Consider the following 26,736-nt stretch of genomic DNA (forward strand, 5'->3'; position numbering starts at 1 on the left):
CACTCCCAATCTCCCAAGTAGCTGGGATACAGGCATGAACTACCACACCTGGCTGTATACTTGGAGTTTTGAAGTTGGATCTTTTCTCAGGCTAGCGATGTGCTATCCTATCCTCTCTTGAGATGCTGGGCAGTGGCAGGAGTCCCCTGTCAGCTCTGGGATTATAAGAGAAAAACAGCACACGTACTCCACAGTAAGCTGTGTTACTGAGCTAGGATGGATGTTAGGAAGCAACAGTAAGTATGTTTTTGACTTACTATATTTCAACTGACGATGTTGCTGTTGAAACATAATGCAAGGGTCATCTGTATTTGATTCTTTAGACATCCAGGTCTTCTGCTTGTATTTGGCCTCGGACTGCTCTGGTACTTGAGTATTTGGTTCTCCAAGGGCAGAAGAAGCGACTCTACCACTCTTGATATTCCAGCATTTAAAATTAGCCCTGCTGTAGGGAGAAGTTGGCAGGGACAGATGTCAGCTGCTTTCAGAGCAGAGTGTGTCACACAGCCAAGTCCTTTACCCACCAGGTTGCTCAAAGCCTCCCCTCTCAGGCTGGGTGAGAGTTTGTAAATTCCAGGGTATTTTAGAGCCAGGTGACACTGATTGATCTACAAGTGGCTGGAGGGCATTTCTCCGCATCCCTCGGATGAGGATGGAGGAGTGTGACATGATGAGTATCCCAGGCAGCTGCTGTGAGTCCTGGGCAGGGAGGAAGGCAGATCTTCTGCCCCTTTTTGGCATTTGTGAGGAAGGCCGAGGGTTGCTATGGCATTTGGAAACTTCCATTTCCTTATCCACATGGCTCACAATATTCCTATTTAGTGAAGACCAATAGGAGTCCTCGCTTTCCCTAAGACCACCAGGTGCGGTTGGTGAGTACAGCGTGGATGTGTGGAACAAAGGGTGATTCATGTCCTGGGTGGGATGGAGCAGGATGGTTCGAGATTTCGTCACGTCGCTGCAACTGAAAACTTAGGACTTGTTTATTTCTGGAATTTTCCATGTAATATTTTTGGACTGCAATCAACCATGAGTAAGTGAAACTGTAGAAACCAAGCTGAGGATAAGGCCAGGGGAAGAGGGGGGGCTGCTGTAAATACTTCCGTGTCTCCCCTCTTCTCCCCCAGGGTGAAGCTCAAGCTCTGCTGGGTGCCCTGTGTCTTCATTGCTTGCTCACTGCCTGTCCTGATGGCCTCATCTTCCATCACGTGGCTTGTGATGTGACATGAATGTCAGTGTAGTTGCTCCATCCTCTCCCCCTTTTCTTCTTCATTGTGGTACCTTTCCCTCAGTGGCCTTGCCAGGAGTGCTCCGTCACACCCTTTAGAACTCATTCAACCAGAAAAAGAATGAAGTCTGTCATTTGTGGCAACACAGAACTGGAGGATGTGATGGTAAGTGAAATTAAGCCAGCCACAGAAACACGCATTCTTCCTGATCCCATTTACGTGCAGAGACAAAAGACATGGATCCCATAAATGTGCCGAGTATTATAGTGGTTAGCAGAGGCTGGGGTGGAGGAAAGGAGGGATGGAGACCATGGTTAATGGGGTCAGCACTGCAGTTGGATGGGAGATAGAATTTCCTATGCTCTATAGCACAATGGGGTAGCTATGGCTGACCATTGAGTAGATCAAAATTGCCACCTAGGAAGGACTTTGAATGCTCCCAGTGCAAAGCAGTGAGACATCTTTGAGGCAGTGGGTCAAGAGGAAGGCAGGTGGATGAATGAAGAGAGGAGAGGTGGGAGAATGTACCTATCCAATTCAATGTCTATGTGTGAAAATGGCAACTAGGAAACTGAAGGGATGGGTGGGGTTGGGAGAGATGGGGAAGAATGATGGAAGGGGTGACGTAGATCAAGATGCAGTGTAGTCATAAATGATGTGTTGAATTGTACTTTGTACAACGACTTAAAGATAATAGAGTTAAACATTAAAGACAAAGAAGTAAGACCTTTTTAAAAAAGAACAATGTATTAAGACTGTGTGTGGGCACTCACTCACACAAACTCCTCCCCGCACTACCCCTAACGCCTTCACTTCCTTCCTTTGCTCTCCCAAGGCTGGGTAGCTTAGTAGGCTGCTCTGCTCTTCTCTGGCCCACTGTCCTGGGCCTGCCCCATCAACCACACTTACCACCGTGTGCTGACATTTACTCCACGCTGAGCCCCAGAAAACATGATGCGCATCATCCCCCAGCTCTTATTTTCAAAGACTTATGTACATTCAGTCTCCGTGTCTGACGTTCAGTAGCTACTTCTAAAACTTGGGCTCTAATAGCACATCTCTATGGTAGAGCCAGGGCTTTCTTTAGGTGTTCTGGGCCAGAGCCTTCTTTTTGAAGAGCACTTTTAAAAGTGTGTGCTCCACAGAACACAGTCTGGAAACTCTTGGCTCTCTCACCTCCCTTTTGGCATGGATTGTTGTAGTCCCTGGCCCCACAAAAATGGTGTCAGCATTCCCAAACCCAGTTCCTTAAAATACAGTAAGCCTGCTTTATTAAATGCAGTTTTGACTAAGTGTGGTTAAAAATAAGTAACAACAACAACAACAACAAAACTTCCTGAACCCAAAATTTAAAATTCCCATGCACATGTTACACAGCCCAGTTGATGTGCAGAAATGCTTGGTCAGGCCTGCATTGTTGTCAGCTATGTCTAAATTGTTGCATGATCTGCTGAGTATCTACCAACACTTAATATTGTGAAATAAAGTGAAAGTCTGAGATTTACTAAAAGGCAGCCTTACTAGAGCAGCAGGTGAATGGCATTATGGGGAAAATGAGTCAAGTATCCACAGTACTGCATAACATCACATCTTAAGCATGTGCAGTTTTCCCTAGTGGTGATCTCAGTGGAGCCAGACACCTGCTGATACCAAGGGTACTATATCTTACTTGAAATGGGGTCATCATGTTAAATTCACTAGGGTAGACCCTATTTCAACATGACTGACACTCTTATACAAAGAGGGAGTTTGGATATTCATTCGGAGAAAACACCCTCTATGAAAATGAGGCAGAGACTTGGGTTTGTGTCTACAAGCCAAGGAATAGCAAAAATCACCAGTCCAGTAGCAGAAGCTCAGGAGAGAAAGGCCTGGATCACATCCTCTCCTAAGCGCTTGGCAGGGGCCAACCCTGCACACAGTAACTGTTGTGTGGACCATTCAGCTTGTGTTCCTTTGCCCCAGTTCAAACTGTAATGATAATGAAGTCAGTGATCCTCTTACTTAAACATGTAGGCTAAAAGTAATAGCAGGGTAGGTTCCATGATTCAGAGCGAGTAAGTGCCAATCTTTGATATGTAGAGTTGGGATGGGACTCTACTCTGGACACCTAGCAGGTAGCAGTGAAGAGTCTAATGGGGATAAGGGCCACATGCGTCAAGCCTCAGGAATCCCTTCACTCTCTTTCTTAGGACCCTGTGTCCTTTGCTCTAGGCCTTTGGGTTTGGGTTTGAATCATTGCCTGTTGATGTGTCCTCCAGCAGTACCTGAGGGGAGCACTGTAGGGTTAGTAGGTAGGCACGCAGGATGGTTTGACCCCCCCAGCCACCATCCAGTCTCTCCTTCACCCCGACCTGTGCATGGCTTCCTTGCAGAATGCCTTTTTCACAAGGCTAGTCCTCCCATGCTGTAACAGCCTTTAGATCAGAGGCTGTGGCCTCCCTCATCAGTCACTCCACCTGCTCTTCTCCCTTGGGGTGCTTCTTATCCTGCTGGGGCAGTTGGTGGTACTGGTTTTAGGATTCCAGGTAGCCATGACTGAAGAGACTTGTGTTAAAGGTAATCTGAAATAAATTTCATTTAATAATATGGCTTTGTGAGCATTCAGTTTCTGGCTTCCTTATGCAAGGACTACACGTATGTGTGTTAGCAAGGTCGATGTGTGGAGCTTACTTACATTCTCCCTCTGCTCTTTGTCTTTTGTCCTTAGCAGCAGCAGTACTTTTTTCCTTTTGTGGTTGAACAGATAGATATTCTCCAGTGTTTCCTCTTCTACCCAAGCTGGCACTCTGTCACTTGAGCCACACCTCCAGTCTAGCATTTTGCTGGTTATTTTGGAGATAGAGGCTTGAGGACTTTTCTATCTGGGCTGATTTTGAACAGCAGTCCTCAGATCTCAGCCTCCTGAGTAACTAGGATTATAGATCTAAGTCCCTGAACCTAGCTTAAAAAAATCAATTGTTTGTGCAATTTCAAAGTATGTAATTATAATTGATATGGTCACCATGCATATCTTTTAATGAAGACCATGGTACTTGGTCAGCCCTGTAGTGAAATGTTGTATCAAGAGGTCAAATCTATACTTCAGGGGCCAGCCTGACAACTTGGGATTGGACATACAGACCATGAACCTGGCCGGAGGAGCCTGATTTTCACATGGCCTAAGGCTACTTGTTTCCTGAAGATTAGACCTGCCATTCACTCATCTGTTTCTACTTCCTCCAGACCAGAACTTGTAGATTCCTGCTGCTGAGTAAAACTCCTTCTTCTGCAGAAATCAGGGAAAATTCTCTTTTTGAAAGCAAGCCTGTTAAGAACTAACCAGCTGCCTTTCCCTCCTGTTCTTTGGCCATAAGATTTTTATTTAAAATTTTTTTTGATTATAAAGGGATTAAAGTTGCATAAGTCAGGTAAGGAGAACATTTTTTTGACAGTGTCATCCCTTGGTATTGTGTGTATGTGTGTGTTTGTGTTCGTGAGTACTGGAGCTTGAACTCAGGGTCTGAGTCTGACTCTAGTTTTTTTTTTTTTTTTTTTTTCCAGAAGGTTAGCACTCTGCCATTTGAGCCACAGCCCCACTTCTGGCTTTTGAGGAGTTAATTGAAGATAGGAATCTCATAGCTTTTCCTACCTGGTCTGGCTTGGAACCACGATCCATAGGTCTCAGCCTACTGAGTAGCTAAGTTTATAGGAGTGAGCCACCAAACCCCACAAGCCCTAGCAGTCTTTGAGATGGTTCATAGCAGCTTTGAGAGGAAGAAGCCGGGTATTGCCAGGGGGACAGGATGTATTTATCTTTGGCTTGGAAATATGGAGCAAGGGCTTTTACATTCTGTGGCTACTTGGATGAGGGGGAAAAGGTGGGATTGGATCTTGAGCTCATCTTTAGATGTGGATTCTTCTCTGCATGCTTAAATATTTATATGGGAAGTGGTGCTTGGTGAGGAAGACAGGACTTTCTTGGAAGGTTGTCAGCAGAAGTGCTATCTCCTGAATGCTAACTACTTCCTCCTCCCTGCTTTCTCTAGATCACCTGCTGCTAGCACCGAGCTCTTGCTTTGTAGTGTTTGGTCTCTGCTAGTGTGTATAGAAGCCAGATGTCACTGTGTTACTGACAATCATTGTGCTGTCGTATAGCAGGACTGGTCTTTGTATTAATTTCTCTCCAGGGTGGTTTCCTTTAGAAGGGGCTGATTTTTATGATAGAACCAGTAGAGTGAAAAGATACATTACAGAATTTATTTTGTGATGGAACCAGGGCTTGAACTCAGAGGTCTGGCACTTGCATGCTTGGTTGGAGCTATACCATTTAAGTCATGCCTCTAGACAAGCTTTTTGCTGGGCTGTCATTAAACCTTAATTCCTCCAAAGCCTCCTAAGTAGCTAGAATTATAGGAATGAGGCATCCTACCCAGATTTTTTATTTTTTTAATCAACAAATATATACAACCTTTAAAAATTTATTTTTAATCAACAAATATTATTGTGTATATTTGTGGGGTATAATGTGATACTTTGATCTTTGTGTATATTATAGAAACTAACATGTCGTCAACTTACCACCTTATCTTTTTTTTGAGGTAAAAATGTTAAAAAAATATTTTTTTGTGTGCCAGTACCAGGGCTTGAACTCAGGACTTTGTGTTTTTACTTCCTTTTTCTTTTCTTCTGCTCATGGCCTTGTACCCTACCACTTACTTGAGCCACCCCTCCAGTCCAATGTTTTATTGGTTATTTTGGTGATAGAGTCTCAGAGACTTTTCTATCTTGCCTGGTTTGAACTACAATCCTCAGATCTCAGCCTCCTGAGTTGCTAGGATTATAGGTGTGAGTCATCAGTGCTTGTTGTAGAAAAAGTCTCTTTATGCAATTTCAAAATATGTACTATTTTTTTTTTTTTTTTTTTTTTTGGTCGGTCGTGGGGCTTGAACTCTGGGCCTGGGCGCTGTCCCGCAGCTCTTCAGCTCAAAGCGAGCGCTCTACCACTTGAGCTACAGCGCCACTTCCGGTTTTCTGGTGGTTTTATTGGAGATAGGAGTCTCACGGTCTCTCCTGCCCGGGCTGGCTTTGAACCGCGATCCTCAGATCTCAGCCTCCTGAGTAGCTAGGATTACAGGCGTGAGCCACCAGCGCCCGGCTCTCAATATGTACTATTTTTGATAGGTTACCATGCAAAACAAGAGATTAAACCTTACTCTTTCAATGTGAATGAAACTGTGTATCCTTTGATCAATATCTTCCCTTTTCTTCCACCCTCCTCCTCTTTGACCCTTTGAGAGGTTGATTCCACATAGGAGTGAGATGAGGTAGTAGTCTTTCTGTGTCTGGACTATTTCACTCTGTGTTAGGTCCTGTATTCTGTCCACCTATGGTGTCTCAAATGCTAGAATTTCCTTCTTTTCAAAGGATGTATAATATTCTATGTGTATCTACAGCACATTTTCTTTATCCATTCATACATTGATGGACATTGCTTCTGTGTCTGGGCTATTGTGTAGATCTCTCTTTAACCTACCAGTTTTAGCTCTTTTACATGTTACCAGCAGTGAGAGGTGGATTGTAGTGTGTTGTTTTGAAGTTGTAGAATGGTTGAGCCCAGCTATTTGTTGTTACTTCATGCCCTCAACTTCTTGGGTGTATGGGAAGAACACTGAATATCTATTTTAGCAGTATTTAACAAGGGATGCTTTTAGCAAGTATGGGAGTGGAGAGAAGTAGAAATTTGATCTTTTCTCCTTTTCTGTTGGTTACATGTCATTGATGGACTGGAACACATTTCATTTGAAAGGAAATCTGTCATTTGTGATGAGTTCAGATTTGTGCGTTCTAGGGAGCTTTTCACCATAAATCCCATGAGTTCAGAAACAAAGTCAAGAGTCCATAGCTATAGAGGAATAGTCTAAGTATGGGAAAATAGAGGAGAGCAGATGTTCATGGTAGACTTGATTGAATCTTTGGAGCCAAAGGGGAGGGAGGGAGAGAGGGAGAAGAGAGAGAGAAGGGGAGGAGAAGGAGGAACGGGAAAAAGGGAGGAATGTGTATATGTGTGTTTTATGGTTGTGTACATAAATCTATAAAAACTTGGACCCCCTCCCCTCTCCCTCATGGGCATAGCCACTGTGGTAGACTCCCTATAGAGGGCTGGAGATTAAATGCTTATTATAAAATGAAGTCCTATGAACCCTAGCAGATGTGGGCTATGCCATGGCTTCTTCATTCCACTCTGATTACTTTTAGATTAGCAGATGCAGGAACCAGTATACCCAGCCCAGCCCTGTTCTGTTTTCTCCTGTCCACCCAGACACACAGAGAATTGAAGCAATTCTTATCCATGGGATGTGTGGGAAAAGAAAAGAAGAGCAGAGAGAATGTATCCAGAGTAGGACCTGCACAGAGCAGGGCCATTTTGGTAAAAGACAACATCAGCACTTACTTTAAAGTATTTAAAAGGCTCTGTGTTTCTTGAAATGAATTTAGGATGTTTGGGTAATAACCCAAGTACTGTTTACATTGAAAACTGTTCTCTGATTGAATAGAAAGGACGTCTGGTTTTGATTTCGGAAAACATGTGTTTGTAAAATTGCTGCCAGGAGACCAAGCCAGTCCTGGAATGGGAGGAAGCTTGAACTTGTGGTTTTCTAGAAATGAAGACTGCCAAACAGGGCTGTCAGCCTCGAGGCCATCACTGGAAGATGAGACGGGGGTGGCTTTCTAGGAAGTGGACTAGTTCACATTTGAAGAAATCATGTTAACTCTTACATGGAAAGATCTAGAACCTTTTGGGAAATGTAGATGTCTTGGAGTGGTAGGATTGGTCTAGTTCGGGGTTCCCAGAACTGTTGTTAATGACTGCCAACACCCAACTGTCCTTCATTTAGTGTGGAGGGTCATAGAGGACAAAGTTACAATCACAGATTCCAGGTCTAGAGAAACTTGGGTGTAAACCCTGCCTCTTCTATTGACTTGGATTGGTTTGCTTTGTGGTATAAGACAGAACCCAGGCCTCACATCTGTTATGCAAGTCAAATCTTATATAATTATTCCAAAAAAAAAAGAGATAAAAAACATGGAGTACTTCTGGTCTCAAGCATTTTGAATAAAGTATTCATAGTTTGCAGACCAGTCATTTGTGTTTTAAAATTCAGACTTTTCCAGATGAAGAGGATGACACTGATCAAGATGCGTTGTACATAAATGGACGTATTAAATCAGAATCCCTTTGTACAACTTATTTGAAGGTAGCAATAAAAAGTGCAAACCTTTCCATTCATTTGTGAGGAGCTGATTTTACATCGATGGCACTAACTTTTCTCTGAGGCTTGGGCACTGGGGTTGAGTGATGATAAGCAACGGTGAAAGGTTATGTGTGAGAATTGAGTGTATTTCTTTGTTAAGAGGTAATCACGTCTTCAGTTCCTCCATGTTTTTAAGCATCTGGAACTTTCCTTTCTGCTTGGTCATATGTAGAAGTATTGTACACAGCTTTTCACAGAATGGCCACAAGTGGGGCCCAGCTGTGTGTGGGAGAGTGCTCAGGGCTGGCTTCAGGAATTTCAAGTCTACAAAATTGTACTTTGAAATGGAAGTGTGTGGCTTTCCTCAAGTCAGTGGGTATCCTTCAATGTTTCCTGTATTTAGTCCACGTACTGCAGACCACGTTGTCATTTATATTTGCATGTCTTAGCCACTGAATGCATTAAAGTACTGGTAAATGGCTGACTGCAATTTGTCAATTTAGGTTTTGTGTATGCGCTTTCTCTCTCTCCCCCCACCTCCTTCCATCTCTTTCTTCCTCAGAGTCTTATTCCCCTTTAGCCCCAAATACAACATAAGCTGTAGTGGATGTTTGGTGGATGACTGGAGGGTCCAGTGATATGTCCCTAAAAGTCATGCTGGATACTTTGGCTGATGGTGTCCACATTGCTATATACTCACTCACCCTCATTATGTGGAGCTGATTGCTTTGGCTTTTCAAATGCGCTGAGAGATTTTTGGACTAACATGGAACCTATACTTTACAAAGTGTTACAGCTCCTCTGCTCAACACTAGCTACACATAGCTATTTGCTTAAGTTAATTAACACTTAAGTAAACAAAGGGGAAATTTTCAGTTTCTCAGCCCCATCCAAGGGCATCGTGGCTAGAGAGGCCCATGGTGGACAGCACAGATTGCAATTCCACCATTACTGAAGTTTCTCCTGGACAGTGTGATGTTTGAGGCAAGAGGGGAAAGTGAAGAGACTTAAAGTGATTTTTAAGCTGATTATGTGTCTCTGTAATCCTGGCTACTCAGGAGGCTGAGATCTGAGGATCACAGTTCAAAGCCAGCCCAGGCAGGAAAAGTCTGTGGAACTCTAATCTCCAACTAATCACCAAAAAGTCAGAAGTGGAGCTGTGGCTCAAGTGGTTGAATGTTGGCCTTGAGTGCAAAGCTAAGGGACAGTGCCCAGGCTCTGAATTCAAGTCCCAGTACTGGCGCAGAAAAACAAAAAAGAAGAAGAGTGACCTAGAGTTGCGAGAGTCCTTTGATCTTGTCCATCGGCCAACTTGTCTATCTGCCAAGGTTAGAGGAAGAATGTTGTTGAGAATAAAGCCTCAGTGAGGCTGGAGCTGTCATTCTGGAAATGTGATGACAGCTTGGGGAGCAGAGATAGTAGCAGGCATCTGGTGCCAATATGAGGATGTGTTCCAGCCTCTGGACACTGCCATTGTTTTGACCCTGTGTCCTGGGGTCAGCCTGTCCCATTCTCTTATCCTGGTCTCATGAAAACACTTTTCTTTTTCTTCTGAAAGTGATTGGTGCTCTGAGTCATACCAGGGCATGCACCGCCCCACTCTCCCAGGGATTCTGAGATCCACACCATGGGGCCAGCAACCTGTTGAGTGAGCTGGCCCCAGACAAAGCTCGAGCTGGACTTTCCAAAGAACACAAGGTCTGTGACTGAATGTCACCGAAAATGATCTGGCCTCCTATTTCTTAGGATGGCCAAGATTTTTAGAGGAGTGCAACCTGATAACCCATCACTATCTTCCTGATTTACAAATGGAGAAAATAAAGCCCTAGAATGATGAAGTATGTTTGGGCTGGGAGTTCAGCGAAAGCAGTCAACGCTGAAAATCACACTACCCTTCACCCCTGCAAATCACTTCTGGGAATTTATTGAGCTACATGAGCAAAAGTGTTTATTGCAGCAGTAGTTATAATATTTCATAATTGCAAACAATTCTTCCCCATGTGGCTAAGGGAAGGGGAGCAGGTTCGATGATGTGTATCATAGTAATCCAACGTCATTGTGCAGTTTTATAAACCATGGTTTAGATTTGTATATACTGATACTGAAAGATTTCTAAGCTTAGTAAATGAAAAATTGAGATGTGAATTCAAGTTGAAGACCACCTGCCTAGTAAGCATAAACCTCAATACCCATTCCACACCCCCCCCCCAAAAAATGAAAAGAAAAATGTGAATTCAGATGTAGAGTATGATCCATTTGGGTTATTTTTTACTTTTTTTTTTTTTTTGAGACAGAATGTTGCTATGTGACTCATGCTTCAGACTAACAATTTTCCTGCTTCACCCTACTACGCACTGAGCTTACAGTCACAGACCCTCACATCTGGACATTTAGGTTATTTCAAAAGATAGCTATTCCAGGAAAACACGCAAGAAACTACGCAATAATTTTGTTGGAGGGCATAATCTAGTTACATTTTATTTACATAGTATTTTTAAAAGAATATGTTTGCATTTTATTTTTGTTTAAAATTTAGGAACTTGAACATTTTAATTTTTGAGCTTTTTTGGCCTACCTTTTACATAGGCAGTATGTGCACATGATTCAGAATTTAGACATGTGGGTGGGTCCCTGTGGCTCAGGTCTGTAATCCTAATGACTCAAGAGGCTGAAATCTGAGGATCAGATTTTAAAAGTTTGGTTTAAAAAGTATATGAGACTCTTATCTTCACTTAACCAGCAAAGAGCCAAAGTGGAGCTGGGGATTAAGTGGTAGAGCATCTGCCTTGAGTGAAAAAGCCTAGTTCCCAGGCCTTGAAGCTCCAGTATGAGTACCCACACATACACAAAATACAAAAGAATAAACAATGCAATGTTAGTCTCCCTCTTTTCTTGTCCTTTGGTCCTCAGCTTCCCTTCATAGAACAACCACTGATCTTGAGTTTTCTTCCAGATACATTGGATACACGGACAAAACAAACTTCTTTAGTTTCTAATTACACCTGTCAAATGTGAATGCATACAAAACTTCATCATTTCTTGCCTTCCTTATCCCTGTACAGTTAATATTAGTTTTCCTTTGGTGGTAGTGAAGGGAGCTGGAGACAGAACCTAGGGCCCACGCTCTTCCATGGATCTACATGTTCAGCCCCACTTTCAGGTATTTGAAGATATAGCTTGGCCAGATGTTGGTGGCTCATGCCGATAATCCTAGCTAATCAGGAGGCTGAGATCTGAGGATCCTGGTTCAGTGCCAGCCCAGGCAGGAAAGTCTGTGAGACTCTTATCTCCAATTAATGACCAGAAAAATGGAAGCTGCATTATGGCTGAAAATGGTAGAGTGCTGGCCTTGAGCAAAACTGCTCAGGGACAGCACCAGGCCCCCGATTCAAGCCACCACTATCCCCCTCCCCGCTCTATATATGTATGTATATGTATATATGTATATGTATAGCTAGTTGGGGAGGGGGGAGAGAGGGAAGGAAGAAAAAAGGTGGGAGAGGGTAGGAAAGAGAGAGAGGGAAGGAGGGGGAGAGAAAGAGGGAGAGAATATTTACATCTTTTTTTTTTGAGGGGGGGGTCTAGTCGTGGGGCCTGAACTCTGGGCTTGGGTGCTGTCCCTCAGCTCTTCAGCTCAAGGCTAGTGCTCTACCACTTGAGCCACAGTGCCACTTCGCTTTTTTCTTTTTGCTTATATGGTGCTGAGGAATCGAACCCAGGCCCTCAGGCATGCAAGGCAAGCGCTCTACCACTGAGCCACCTTCCCAGCCCCTATTTACATCTTTTATAGGAATGGGTGAAGTATTCCAGAAAGTCCAGTACCACCTCTCTTCATTCCTTTAGCAATCTGGTCTTTATGATCATGGCAGCTGGTAGGTATCTTTAAATTCACTATGAAGACAGAGATGTCCATTATTTTTATATGATTCCATTGGACATCTGCAGGTCTAAGTGAGGAGTGTTAGTTTATAGCAAAAGTGGCCTTTGAGACCCTGGAAAGTTACCTAGGCAAATGTTATTATAACCCCTAGCAGAGGTGCTATCTATAGCACCTTTCCAGCTTATTGCAAATGAAGAGGGTTTATTTGGGCCTTTCTTCAATAACATCAGGGCATGGCACAGGAGATACAAGAAGGCAGTATGTTTGCAATAATCTGGATATAAGCACCGTTAGGAGCAGGAGTCTTTGTGGGCTAGAGGAACTCTGCTGACTCACATGAGTTGGGAGAGTAGAGAGGAAGCCATAGGCAATTGGTGCAGGGGATAGATTGCACTGGAGAAAGGAACAGCAGCATGTGGTAATCGGAATTGAAGAGTAGACCTCCATGAAAGCACTCCTGAGAGACTCTCATTTGTGGAAACCTCCTTCAGGTTATCCCTGAAGTGGTTTTTCAGCCAGGAAACATATGGAAATGTCTGGAGACACTTGGCTATCCAGCAGGAGAGCTACAATCATCCAATAGGTAACAATACTTGTAAATAACATGCCATATTATTCTATGTTATTTGCCACATACATACAACACATACCATATACGTACAACCACATTATATGTTATTTACCAGTATTGTCTAGGATCAGGTAGGCCTATGGCTTTGGGACCTCTGGTAAGGAGTCCAGGGCATTATGGTGGGACTGTGTGATGTAGCAAACTTCACTTTATGGGAAGGGCATGAAAGAGAAAGGAAGAGACTTTTATGCCCCCACAATGCCCATGGTAGGCAAGAGCCCAGTGGCTAGAAGACCTCCCATTCAGCCCCACCTTTTAGAATTCCTATACCTCTTGATATCACTGTGTGTGGACCAAGTCTTGAACACATTAACCCCTGGAGGGGTTTAGCCAGATGTTCCCTATGTAGGCTAGGGCTTCATGAGTGTGCGTGTGCAGTATATACTTGTAAGTGTGTATACTTGTAAGTATACATGAGTCATAAGGTAACATTTAATGACCAGAAATATAGGAGAGGAAGTGGGTATGGGGACAGAGTTCCTGTTTGGTTTATTGGCACTTTCTGCCTTTTTTCCCCATTGGCTCTTTTTTTTTTTTTGCCAGTCCTGGGGCTTGAACTCAGGGCCTGGGCACTATCCCTGGGCTGCTTTTGCTCAAGGCTAGCACTCTACCACTTGAGCCACAGCGCCATTTCTAGCTTTTTTGTTGATGTGGTGCTAAGGAATCGAACCCAAGGCCTCATGCAAGAACTCTACCACTGAGCCACCTTCCCAGCCCTCCCCATTGGCTCTTGCAGTGAGGGGCCACATAGTCAGGGTGTGTGTGTGAAGACAGACCAGAGTCACACGGAAACTATGTGGGACAGCATCCTGACAGAGGAGGGTTAAGGGGGCAGGATGAGATTACTTGGTCTTTTGACACTTCCTTCCTTGAAGTTTCACACTGGCAGCAGTGTCACCATTGGTTAACCTGTAAATAGCAGTTTAGCCTTGTCTCTTTTCTGTTTTCTTCTGAAGGTTCTTATCTCTTTAAAACATCATGTAACCGGATGAAATCTAGTGACACAATGTGTGATGATAGCCATCTTCTGTCTGTTGATGAATTCTCTATCTTGTGGTTTGGAAGTTTGCTGCTTAGACAGGTTCAGCAGGGACCTGGTATTCTGTGGACCAGGCAAGAGATCTAGTCATGGAGGAGGGAGTAGTCTCAGGGCCTGGGCACTGTCCCTGAGATTTTATTTGGTCAAGTCTGTCACTCTACCACTTCTGGCTTTTTGGTGGTTAATTGGAAATAAGAGTCTCACAGACTTTCCTGCCTGGGCTGGCTTCAAACTGCATTCCTTTTGATCTCAGCCTCCTGACTGGCTAGGATTACAGGGTATGATCCACCCAGGCCCGACAAGAGTTGGTTTTTCAATGGGCTATTTCAGTAGAAGCACAGGTTCTGAACAAGAGATGCTTGTACTAAACTTTGAAAGGTCGGTGAATGGGAGGGGTTTGTGTGGGGATAGAGTCTCATTAGAGCTTCTTAGTTGGTGATGTTTCACACTTAGCAGCAGCCTGGAAACTAAGTGTAAATGGTCATCAGATACACATTGAGGTGCTGTATTACTGTTTTGGGACTTTCCATATCATTAACAAAATGCTGTTTTGTTTTTTTTTTGTATTGGTACTGGCTTACACTCAGGGCCTTGTGTTCTGTGTGGCCTTTTCACTCATGGCTGGTGCTCTGCTACTTGAACCACCCCTCCACTTCTGTTTTTTTTGCTGGTTAATTAGAGATAAGAGATTCATTGACTTTTCTGCCTAGGCCATCATATCTCAGCTTCCTGAGTTTCTTCCTGAGATTACAGCTTCCTGAGATTACAGGTGTGAGCTACTACTGGCTCTCTGTGTCTATTCTTTTTTTTTTTTTGTCTGTCATGGGACTTGAACTCTGGGCCTGGGCGCTGTCCCTCAGCTCTTCAGCTCAAACGAGCACTCTACCACTTGAGCTACAGCACCACTTCCGGTTTTCTAGTAGTTTTATTGGAGATAGGAGTCTCACGGTCTTTCCTGCCCCGGCTGGTTTTGAACGGCGATCCTCAAATCTCAGTCTCCTGAGTAGCTAGGATTACAGGCGTGAGCCACTGGCACCCAGCTCTGTGTCTATAATTTTTTGGGGGGTCTGGTCATGGAGCCTGAACTCTGGGCCTGGGCCCTGTCCCTCAGCTCTTCAGCTCAAGGCTAGCGCTCTACCACTTGAGCCACAGCGCCACTTCTGGCTTTTTTCTTTTTTTGCTTATGTGGTGCTGAGGAATCGAACCCAGGGCCTCATGCATGCAAGGCAAGCGCTCTACCACTGATCCACCTTCCCAACCCCCCCTCTGTGTTATTCTTGATGGTCAACATTTTGTACTATAATGGCTGTTCCTCTTAGAAGAAAATTACTTGGGTCCTTGAGACAAATCACAGAGAGTGCTGGGTGTAGTAAGTAGAGAAATGGCCTGGGTATTTGGGTCCCCTCTCTCCTACTTATTAACTTTGTAAACATGGGTAGGTCACTTCTCTTTTTTTGGTATTGTTGCCGGTTGGGTTAGAGGATTTTTAAGGTCCATCCTTAGGAGCTTGTGTCAGTGAGAAATGACTTTCAGAAGCAGCCCTGCTCCATCACGCCTCCCCATCTGAAGATCACACATCTTCCCTCTTCCCTTGCCCTTCCTGTTGCCCTGACCAGGGCTAAGATTCTGCCCCTTATCTAGGGCCCAACTGTTTACCTTGTTTCCTCCTCAGTAAACCAGGAATGATATTGAGATTGGCGCCATTTGAGAAATGCTTGGATGACTGCATGAATAAGATGTGCTATGCCCAGCACAGTGCCAGGCTTTGTAAATATTTATAGAGTAAATGAATGAATGAATCGACTTTTTACTTGTGCAGATGGTCTAGTGTAGTGATTCCTAAACTTTTCCAACATGGCCCACACAGAAAGCTTTATGGCCTATTCCAGCCCAATGATTTGGCTTATTGGTTGCTGCCTAAGGCGCCAGGTCATAACTTTGGGGTTTAAAACAATAATAATCATAGTCTCAGCTCTCTTCTCTGTAGTTTGGGCAAGACTGCTAGAGATTGCTATTGTCACTTCAATGCCATATCCTCTGGTGGCTCAGAAGATTGTGGGAAGCTGAGAGTCTGTGATAGTTTTGCTCATTCCTTTGTCTGGAGTCATTACTGGCTTTTCCCTAGGACCTCAGATGAGTAGTGCCACCCCTTTACAAGTCACATAGTACCATTTTGACTACCTTTCTTTCTTTTTTTGCTAGTACTGGGACCTGAACTCAAGGCTTGGGCATTGTCCCTGAGGGGTGTGTGTATGTACGCATGTGCACACGTGCTTGCATACTGGTCTTAGGGGTTGAACTCAGGGCCTGGGTACTGTCTCTGAGCTTATTTGCTCAAGGCTAGTGTTCTACCATTTGAGCCACAGCTCTACTTCTGGCATTTTGATGATTAATTGGAGATAAAAGTCTCACAGACTTTTTTTTTGCCTGAGCTGGCTTTGAATTGTAGCCCTGGATCTCAGCCTCCTGACATAAGATTATAGATATGAGCTACTGGCATCTGGCTCTTCATTTCTTTCTTTCTTTTTTAAAATTAAATCTGTCACAAAGACCCACAGGGATCTAGGGGGAGAGGGAATAGATGTTATCCCCTCATCCGATGTGACAGAGTTTGGAAAGAATGTGCGAGATGAGAAAATACCGTGATCGCTTTTGTTTTATTTATTTATGTATTTATTTTTATTTTTTATTTTTTGGGTCCGGTCATGGGGCCTGAACTCTGGGCCTGGGCGCTGTCCCTCAGCTCTTCAGCTCAAGGCTAGCGCTCTACCACTTGAGCCACAGCACCACTTCCGGCTTTTTTCTTTTTGCTTATGTGGTGCTGAGGAATCGAACCCAGGGCCTCAGGCATGCAAGGCAAGCGCTCTACCACTGAGCCACCTTCCCAGCCCCCTCCTTCCCCCCCCCACCCCCGTGATCGCTTTTGAAGAAGACAGTCTGTCACCTTTATATGTACACAGGTCTCCTGCACTTATGTACATGTTTGCATTACAATGTATCTGTCACATACGTATCTTTATATAACATTCCCATACAGGAATATAGAGAAAACACATTTTACAAAGAAAAGGTTTGCTTGTTGCACATGTATTCTTTTTTGGCTTCTGTTCTTTCAGAGAGGAACTCTTTGCCAGCCCACTCTGTTGAATTCCTGACACACGGTTGGACGGGGATGGAGGGACCATTCTGTGTCTTCTAGATTGCCCTGGGCAATAAATAAGAGCCCAGCATCTAGGCTGTGCCTGGTCTTAGGGCATCACTTGACTACATTTCTGTTCAGGCTGTTTACATCAGCAACTCCTCAAATCTTTCAGTCTGAGAGAAGCATAGAACCTCTACCCTTCAGTCTCTGACATCCTTGTGTGGCCTATGCATGAAGGAGGTACTATGCAGAAAGAATGTTCAAATAAGCCCTTTTATAAGTGTACACGTGGCACCATCTCAGCCCTTTTATGGAGCCTAGTGCTGGCTATGTGCAGACTCCTGTTTTATCAAAAGAGATGTTAGGACACAACAAAAATGCTCAATGTGAGAGGCATTTCATAGGGCATCTACCTTCTAAAGGAGCTGCAGAAAGACCAAAGTGGAGTGACTATCCTTTCCCTTTCTGACTCTATGAAGAAAAGGAGGTTCGAGCTCATATGTTATTGATGGGAAGGGCCGCTTGCCTCCATCTGGACTTTGTTTCTTTAGAGGGCCCTCATACTCAGCGCTGTAAATCTTTGAACATTGTGTGGCTGTAGTTCAGGCTTCAGTGTTTGGCTGGCCTGACACCCTTTGAAAAAGGAGCAATCAACAACTTTCCCTTGCACCAGTCATTTTTCTCTTGGGTAGAGTTGACTTCATAGTTTACTGACCTTTTTGACAGTGTCAGCCTGGTGTCCTGGACCTGCTTAAGATTCTTTAGACTCTGAACATAACCCACTGTGTGTCCATATGTGAGAACCCAAGAAAACTCCAGGCAACAGAGACAGGGGAACAGATCTTCTTGTTCCATCCCATGGGACATTACCTCAGGAAATAAAGGAATCCCAATGTTAGTGTGAACTCGATGCAGAATAACACTAGAAAAACTGACTAGGACAGTGCCTTTTTATCATCATCTGTGAAGACTTTACAGAGCACCATCTGCTTTCATACTTGAGTACATATGCCAATATTAAATTTTGCATCGCTATTGGGTTTTCTGAAAGTCAAGCCCTTCTGCATATACACTCTCTTCAAAGGTTTGAGCAACATCAAATACAAATGCCTGGAGCTCTGGGAAGTCTGGATAGACTTGAAAATGTGATTTCCTACCCAGGAAAGTGCCTGAAAGCAGGATCCTCCTGTTTTTAGTCTATCATAGCTAGGTTGACAGGTACATGTTCCCAAGCCTAGTTTCTTTTCTAGAAATGAAATCGCTCAGATTTTTTTTCTGCCTAGGTTGGCTCAGAATCTCCACCTACTCCATCTCAGCCTCTCAACTAAGCTGGGATTTCAGGTATGAGCCTCTGGCTTCAGGCAGGTTGCTTTTTTGATCAGTATGATAGTAGAGAGAACTTCAGTATCCATGCTTATATTAATTGGCCTATTTGAGAAAATTGGCTCTTATCGCCTCAGACTATTGAGAAGGTTAGATGACAAGTTAGTTTTTTTGTATGTTTTGTTTTGTAATGTGGACTTTTAGGGGTGAGAGATTTCCATCTCGATTCTCAGTCTAGTCTTTGGGGCCCACTTCAAGAGCTTAGTCCAAAACGTGGCTTCTAACAATAATTATTTAACATGATATGCTTTCATAAAAGTTACTTAAAATTTAAAGGAAAAAATGAATACGTCAAGCTGAGAAAGCTCACTGTATTATGAGCCATTGTTACCTTGAGGGTGATTTCTCATGGCACTAAGCATCAGGGCCATTTCTACCTTCCTTATGGAGTATAAAAACCGGCTCATTGTATTTCCTGCTCATTACAGAAACTATGGGACAAACTGTTCTGTTCCTACTTTACAGAGGAGGAAACTGAAGGCCAGCAAGGGAATGTGCCACAGTCAAGGTAGTGGGACAAGGAGCTGGGACTTGTACCCAGCCCACTTGACACCAGGCCTATGTCCTTTCTCCCAATGGACACAACTAGCCTTTGGCAAAGCAAAAGCAAGCTGGTCAGAAGTTAGCCGGCTGTGATCTGGCCTCTCTTCCTTGTCCCCATTCTGCTGTGCCTTGCTCAGGGATTGATTGGCTCTGCCAGAACACTGTTTCTGGGTCCATAGGGTTTTTTTTCCTTCTGCTGTGACCTCATAGAACCCCAGTAGGTGCCCACCCACTTTCTCCAGGAGGAGAGTTCCACTCGAGGCTTCCCAGTCCTGGGGCTTGAACTCAGGGCCTAGGTGCTGTCCCTGAGCTTCTTTGGCTCAAGGCTAGCACTCTACCACTTGAGCCACAGTGCCACTTCTGGCTTTTACTGTTTATGTGGTACCAAGGAATTGAACACAGGGCTTCATGCATGCTACGCAAACACTCTCCCACTAAGCCACATTCCCAGCCCGAATCAAGGCTTTTAAAAGGTTTACTTAGAGCTGAGCCCTAGTGGCTCATGCCTGTAATCCTAGCTGTACTCAAGAGGCTGAGATTTGAGGATCACAGTTCAAAGCTAGTCCTAGCTGTACTCAAGAGGCTGAGATTTGAGGATCACAGTTCAAAGCTAGTCCGGGCAGGAAAGTTCATGAGACTCTTATCTCTAATTAACCACCAAAAGGCTGGAAGTAGAACTAGGGCTCAATTGATAGAGCATCAGCCTTGAATGGAAAAAGCTAAGGGAGCGAAGAGTCTGTGGTTCACACCTATAATCCTAGCTACTCAGGAGGCTGAGATCTGAGGATCATGGTTCAAATCTATGTAAGTAAATCTATGAGATTCTCATCTCCACTAAACTACTTAAAAAAAAAAAAAAAGACAAGTGGAGCTGAGGTTCAAGGGGTAGAATGCTAGCTTTGAGCAAAAGAAGCTTAGGGACAGTGCTCAGGCCTTGAATTCAAGCCCCAGGACTGACCCCCAAAAGAGATAACCTTGGGATCCTGCTGGGCAGCAGGAAGGTGAAGTCTAGGTCTTTAGTGCGGTTAGGGCAGGTCAGAGACTGAGTCATGATGCTATTTCTCTGCTTTCCAGTGATCATGTGGTCTTGAAGACATAGCACAGGCTGCAGTAGAATCATGGCCGGAGGTGGGGGGCTGGGGGGGTGGAGCTCCACTGAAGGCTGTTTCTGTAGTTTCCTGGCACTGCAGTTCTAGGTAGCTAGGTTGCGATCGGCCTTGATGTGTTTGTGGAACTCACTCATAGGAGGCACAACAAAGCCAAGAGGGAACAAAGAAAACCAAAGAGCTGGAATCTCAATTTGATTCCCCACTTCTGGCAGCCCTGACATGTCCCTGGCTGACTTTCAGGTTTGCACTTGACAGACAGAAACCCAACCTGTGGTTCGTGGACTCTGCCTGTTGCTGTTTAGGCTAGATGGCCCAGTCCCTTCTCCTCCTGGGAAGAACTGGAGAGCAAGGCTGTGGCCCCATGGGGACCATGTTTCATTTTTCTGGTGAGACTTGATAGTGGTAGTAGAGGGTGGGGGTACTCAGGTCACACATCTAGTCAGGAAGACGAATAAATGGACTGGAGTGTGTGTCACACTCTCAATCATTGAGATGAGATTTTTGTGGCCAGAAGATCCATCTCTACCCTGGGTAACAGATTGCCATCACCTGACTTTGGCCCATTGGGTCAAAGAGCACTATAGCCCCCTGCTTATCCCTAGCAAGTACTCAACAAACAGATCATGTCTTGTCTTTCTCAGGAGTGGCCATGTACCTGGGTATGAGTTTCAGCTATTTGTGAGAATGTGATCCTGTGTGAATGCTGGTGTGTGGGGAACTGGTAGTTGTATGTTTTATTCCCTGTGCCAGGTACCATGCAGGGCACCTTATAACGCTAATCTCAAATACAACACTTGGTTTTCTTTTTTCGTTTTATCTTGGAAGTGAAACACTATGAAAGGTATTCTCTGTTTGTTTCCCTGAAGGCATCCAGTAAACCTGCTGTGGGGGAATCTGACACCCTTGACCACCTAGCACTTTCTGAATGCTATGTTCATTGTCAGGCATGATTTTCTATGTAGGGACAAGCATTTAAAATGCCCTGGATATAGAAGAAATAGCCCAACTGAAGGGATACTGGAGGAGGAGTAGCACAATCCTATAATCCCATTTATGTGGGATAGGAGGATCATGATTTGAACCTAGGTTGGGGAGAAAAGAATTAGCAATCTGTATCTCAAAACCAAGCTGGGCATGATGGCACATGCTGTATACTTGGGCCCATGTGCTTGGGAGGCAGAGGTAAGAAGATTATGGTCCCAGGCCAGCTGGGTGAAAGCAGAAGAGCCTATCTGAAAATTAAAGCCAAAAAGGCTGAGAGCATGACCCAAGTAGTACACTGCTTGCCTAACAAGAGCAAGGCCTTGAATTTAAACCCCAGCATTACTAAAACCGGTGGTTAAAAAAAACAAAAAGCACACTGGATTGAAAATAGTCCCTCTGCTGTACCTCTTGGTCACCTACATTGATGAAAAGTTGCCCTGAGTTTCCAGAATTGTGAAATCAGGCCAAGGCATTTCCCCCAGGGCTTTCCTCATTCACTAAGACAAGGTTCTTGCTGTGAATTCTTGCCTTGCTTTACTCCGTGTCTCAGGAGCTGCCCGCTCTGGTATCTGGGTGATCCCAGCCTTCCAATCCAGATGGAAATGATCTGAATGCAAAGGAACATGCGCTTCTTTCCTCTCACCCACCTGACATCACTAGTGACCTCCTTGCTAAGGAGATGCCTACCAGGCTCTGCAAGCAGACACTCTGATGTCAGGTGGAGGTAGTATCGCTCGGTAAAGCTCCCCTGTCCTCCTCTGCACCTGGGCTGTCTCGGGTCCCTTCCAGCTCTCTGCAGGTGCAGGAACAGTTTCTCTCTCCTGAGAGCCCCAGCTGAGCAACTTGTGTCCCATGGGTTCAGTGTGGGATTTTCACATCACATACTGTCTACGTCAGCTTCTTATCCATTTTGTGCTCACCAGAGCCTCATGCTCATGATCAAATGATAGCCTGAACTAGAGATTGGAGGAAATAGAAGATGTGAGGGGTGGGGGGTGTAGGAGGTGTGGGTATAGGTGTAGAGATGGAAAGGGAGGTAGGAGAAGTCTGAACCAATGCCTAGTTTTCTGACAACCTATAGATTCCCACCTTCCCTGGATGCATTTCTCCATTAAAGGGATTTATTGTATCTCTTAATTTCAGACTTGGGCGTATTGTCCAAGGAATGGCTATTGTTCTGCCCATCACAGATTACTGCTTCTATTTTTTCTTTTTTTTGGTCGGTCGTGGGGCTTGAAATCTGGGCCTGGGCACTGTCCCTCAGCTCTTCAGCTCAAGGAGAGCGCTCTACCACTTGAGCCACAGTGTCACTTGCGGTTTTCTAGTGGTTTATTGGAGATAAGAGTTTCACAGACTCCTGCCCCAGCTGGCTTTGAACTGCAATCCTCAGATCTCAGCTTCCTGAGTAGCTAGGATTACAGATGTGAGCCACCGGTGCCCGGCTACTGCTTCTATTTGATTGGCAGCCCTGGGGAAAGGCCAGGTTGCCCAGCAAATCTATCAAGACCTTAAGGCCTTCTGGAGAAAAGTATGGTTTTTAGCCTGACATCTGAATAGTTGCTCTCCTAATATTCATTGTAGCCCAGGTTCAGAAACTCATAGATGCTAAAAATAACTCAACTAGATTACTAATTAGATTTTTTTACAGGTCTCTCAGAGGGAGACATGTAACAAAGACTACAGCAGTTGGGAAGGAGAGAACAGAAGTTGGGTGCGGGGGGGGGAGAATGATGGGGTTTTCTGAAAATACAGGTGGATTTAGCCATATAAATGTTCTATACCTACTTTAATGGTTCAAAATAACAATGTTATATCTACCCCTTACAAAATTCTCCCTGTGTGCCAGGTACCGGGGTAAGAGTTTTACAGGCATTACCATAGTGGGTTTTAGATGTTTTTGGTTGTTTTGAGTTATTCCCTGTTATAAATAGTGTATAGATGAATGTCTTTGCATATAACTATTTGTGTGATTTATGACATCCTGTTTAGAGTGGATTCTTTAAGCACAATTACTGGGCCTGGAATTTTTAAAAAGTACACTTGAAACACATCAGAGCTTTGCTCTAATGCCACATCAGACACTGGCCACATCAAGGAATATATGCCATGCCTACTTCCTCCCCAAGAGTTGGAAAAATCAGCCCTTGGTTGGTGTAGACTCAGAGGTGTTGTCTGGCTGCCTGATTCAAAGTCCTGATGATTTTAGGTAAATTCCTGCCAAAGCTTATTCTTCAGACTTAAAGGCAAGGAGAGCAGCACTTTCATTGGGGTTCTATCAAGCTACAAGGCCAGGCATTGTACTGCAATTAGAAAGCATGTCCATCCTGGACCATGAAAGCTTTTCCATTTTCATTGTCATTCTCTTCCACTCCTAACTCTTACAAAGCATTCCACACTTAAGCTAGCTGAGCTAGAAGGCATAGGCCTGAGCTCTTCCCTAGAAGGATGCCTGAGAATCTAGGCCACTCTTGAGGTAAGAGCTCTTCACCTCTGGGAATTCAACATCAGTTCCCTTGTTCTCAGTCTCCTGCGAGGTTCCTCTGTAGTGTGTCCTGAGGCTCAGTTGTCACCATTTAGAAATGGGCTGCATGGAAAAATAGGAGGCTTTCCATTCAGACACTAACCTGAAACCAGAGAGCCCACTGGCCATGGGTTTTCCTATGGAAGATGTATGCCCTTCATGCAAACCTGGTTTCAAGGCATAGGATTGGTTCTGTACAAGCCAGAAGGTATGTAGTAAGTACCTGCTTGGGACCAGCCACTGCTACAGAAACAAAACTGACCAAGTCTTGCCCATATCTTCTGGTAGGGGAGAGAGAAATGCTAAAGAGAAAATAGATACTTGAAGGAAGTGAGGGAGAAACATGTAGGGATATTAGCAATCAAGGGTTGTAGGTGAGAGCATTAAGCTCAAAAGCAGTCAGAGAGAAAGAGAAAATGTAGAATGGGCCCATGGGGAGAGGTTGGCAACTGGCAGCCCTGATAAATCCAGCAAGGACTGGGGTTCTGTGTTATATAGATGGCAGAGCCCTTGAAGACTTGTCAGCTAGGGGTGACAGGACCTGAGGTCCTGTTTGAAGAAGTTGACTCTAGCTCTGGCTTGGCAGGAGTGGCGACTAGAACAATAACTGCTGTTTCAGTCCAGATGAGAGAGGCTGGCGGCCACTGTGGAGAGTAAGAAGTGGCTCATTTGGTGGGCACCTAGTACAGGGGGAGCGGGTGCCATTGGTGTTTACTCAGTACCCGGGGAGGAACACTCTGGCTGATGAAAGACTTGTCAGTGTGTTGGCATTCTTGCCTCCCCCAAGAAGAGTAGAAAGTTCTAGACTAGTCTGTTGTCTTGTTAGACTCTTGGCCTCAACTCTTTTTTTTTTTTTTTTTTTTTGTTTTTTTTTTTTGGCCTCAACTCTTAATTCAAGTTTTTAATAATCTCTCTACCCATCTCCCTCTGGAAATAAGCCAGCCTTTTCAAATTGGCACATATTTTTCTCTCCCAGTTCTTTCTTCAACAGGAAATGCAGTAAAAATCCAACATGGCAACCTGGACTCATACAAGAACCATCTGTTCCTTTCCTTCCATGCCAAGCCTTCTGCTGGATGGGAACTTAGGGAGAAAAAAAACCCCACAAAGCCAGGAACCACCTGCTGCTGCGGCTCCCAAACTAGACAGCCTAACCAGGAAGCACTGAGTGGACAATCAGCAGGATGGGTGGTGAATGCCTGGCAGCCTCCACACCTGTCCCACTTCCTGACTCCCAGGTTTTGCATTATTGATAGCACTAGTTCAGAGGGCTGGGAGACATTTCCCAGGGCAACAAGAAGGCCCTCACTGGACCTGTTCTTTGGAGATCAGAGTTTTCATTGTTGCTCGGCTGTTGGCCCTACGCATGGCTGGTTATTCATAGCTGTTGGGACTGGGTCCTAGGCCAACTAGATTACTAAGACGTTGTCATCTTTAGCATCTTACAATCCTAGGTGAGGAGTATGAATAAGAAATAAGGGGTGGAGGAGGTAGGTGAAACCCACACTCTAGGTGTTGGGGGAGCCATTACCACTGTGGTGGCACAGGTCTGAATTGAAGATCGTTTCCTGTGTACCACCCTTTGCTTTTCCACAATGGTTGTGTTTAGGATGCATTCATGACTGGATTCTTCTGTTGAGAGGAGGAGCAAACTCAATGCTGGAATGAGCAAATAAAACTTGCTACTCAGGAGGCTGAGCTCTGAGGATGGTGATTCAAAGGCCTGGGAAGGAAAGTCTGTTAGACTCTTATCTTCAATTAACCACCAGAAAACCAGAAGTGGAACTGTGGCTCAAAGTGGTAGACAGGCTTGAGCAAAAGAGCCCAGGATAACACCTAAGACCTGAGTTCAAGCCCTAGGACTGACAAAAATGAAAAAAGAAAAAAAAACTTGTTCTCTGCACCAAAATTTCTGCTTAAGGACTTTGTTTGGTCAGTCTTGTATCACTACTACTATGTGGCAGGGTTGGAGAGCTGGGTATTTAGCCTCCTAAAGGATAGCTCTATGTCCTCCAGTTTTAGCCTGGCTTTATTTGGTCTATTCCTCATCTTGTGGTTCATAGTCTTGCCTGTTTGGCATAAGGTTGCGGAGTGAGTGAGTGGCCAGCATCCATAAATAACATCCTTCGTTCTGGGGCTTACTACCAGGTCAAGTGATCTTGATCCATCTTTCTTCTTACCAACATGTGAACACATTCCTCCTAGGTACTGAGGAGATACTATGTTCACCTTTAGAATGTCTCTGCTCTCACCACATATTGATTTCTACCACAACATTGTGAAATTCATCCGTGCATTGATGAAAGTGGCCAGTATTTCTAGATTGTGTTTTATTATTAAATATGTATGTGTGTGTGCTTGATGTGTGTGCATGCATGTGCATTGAATGGATGGATTAGGCTTTCTGCTTAATCTTTTCCCAGCAGGTTCTCAGTCCAGACATGCATTGTTTAGACAATAACATGGCAATTGATGTTGATATTCAGGCTGTGGTTGGAAAAAAAAAAAAAAAAAAACCTATGTTCCGGCAATTCTTTTCCTGCTGCAATTACAAGAAAATGTCCCTGGGTCCAGAGCATTGTTTCTGGTTTGTTTTTTTTAGGGTGGGGGTGGGGGATTGTTTTATGCTTAGAGTGAATTAAATCATTTGGGCCATTGAGCTGTTGTCAGGTTCTTTGAAAATTTTTCCCCTAGATTTGAGACCATTTGGAGAAGATAAAGAATGAGTATCCAACATGATGTACAAGAGAACTCTAGAGTATAGTCATCTCCCCAACCCAATTTTCACTTTCTGAACTTTTGGTTCTTTACAGTCAACTGCAGTTCAGAAACCTTATGTGGGAAATTCCAGAGATAAACAGTTCCTAGGTTTTAATTTGTGTACCATTCTGAGTAGTGTCACTCACCCCTTTGTTCAGTATATCCATGCTGTATGGTACCTAATTTATGAAAGACACTTTTTATCATAAATGTATATGCATAGGAAAAATATAGTATGTACAGGAATCTTAGATACCTACTGGGGAATCTTGGAATAAAT

General features: G+C 44.3%; 1 protein-coding gene across 2 annotated transcripts in view; it reads left to right on the forward strand.

The window, feature by feature from the left end:
- The window catches only part of Gfod1 (Gfo/Idh/MocA-like oxidoreductase domain containing 1), a 101,784-nt gene that overhangs the window by 34,522 nt on the left and 40,526 nt on the right, over window positions 1-26,736 (forward strand). The window contains exon 1 of one of the 2 annotated variants that reach the window (XM_070024543.1): window positions 1,336-1,394. The exons of the other annotated variant lie outside the window; for it this stretch is intronic. The gene's annotated coding sequence lies outside the window, so the exon portion shown is untranslated. Of the gene's footprint in view, window positions 1-1,335; window positions 1,395-26,736 lie in introns of those variants that run through there. 2 annotated transcript variants of the gene reach the window in all.

This window comes from Dipodomys merriami, unplaced genomic scaffold (assembly GCF_024711535.1).
Source record: "Dipodomys merriami isolate MVZ:Mamm:240054 unplaced genomic scaffold, mDipMer1.0.p SCAF_16, whole genome shotgun sequence".
Taxonomy (NCBI): Eukaryota; Metazoa; Chordata; class Mammalia; order Rodentia; family Heteromyidae; genus Dipodomys; species Dipodomys merriami.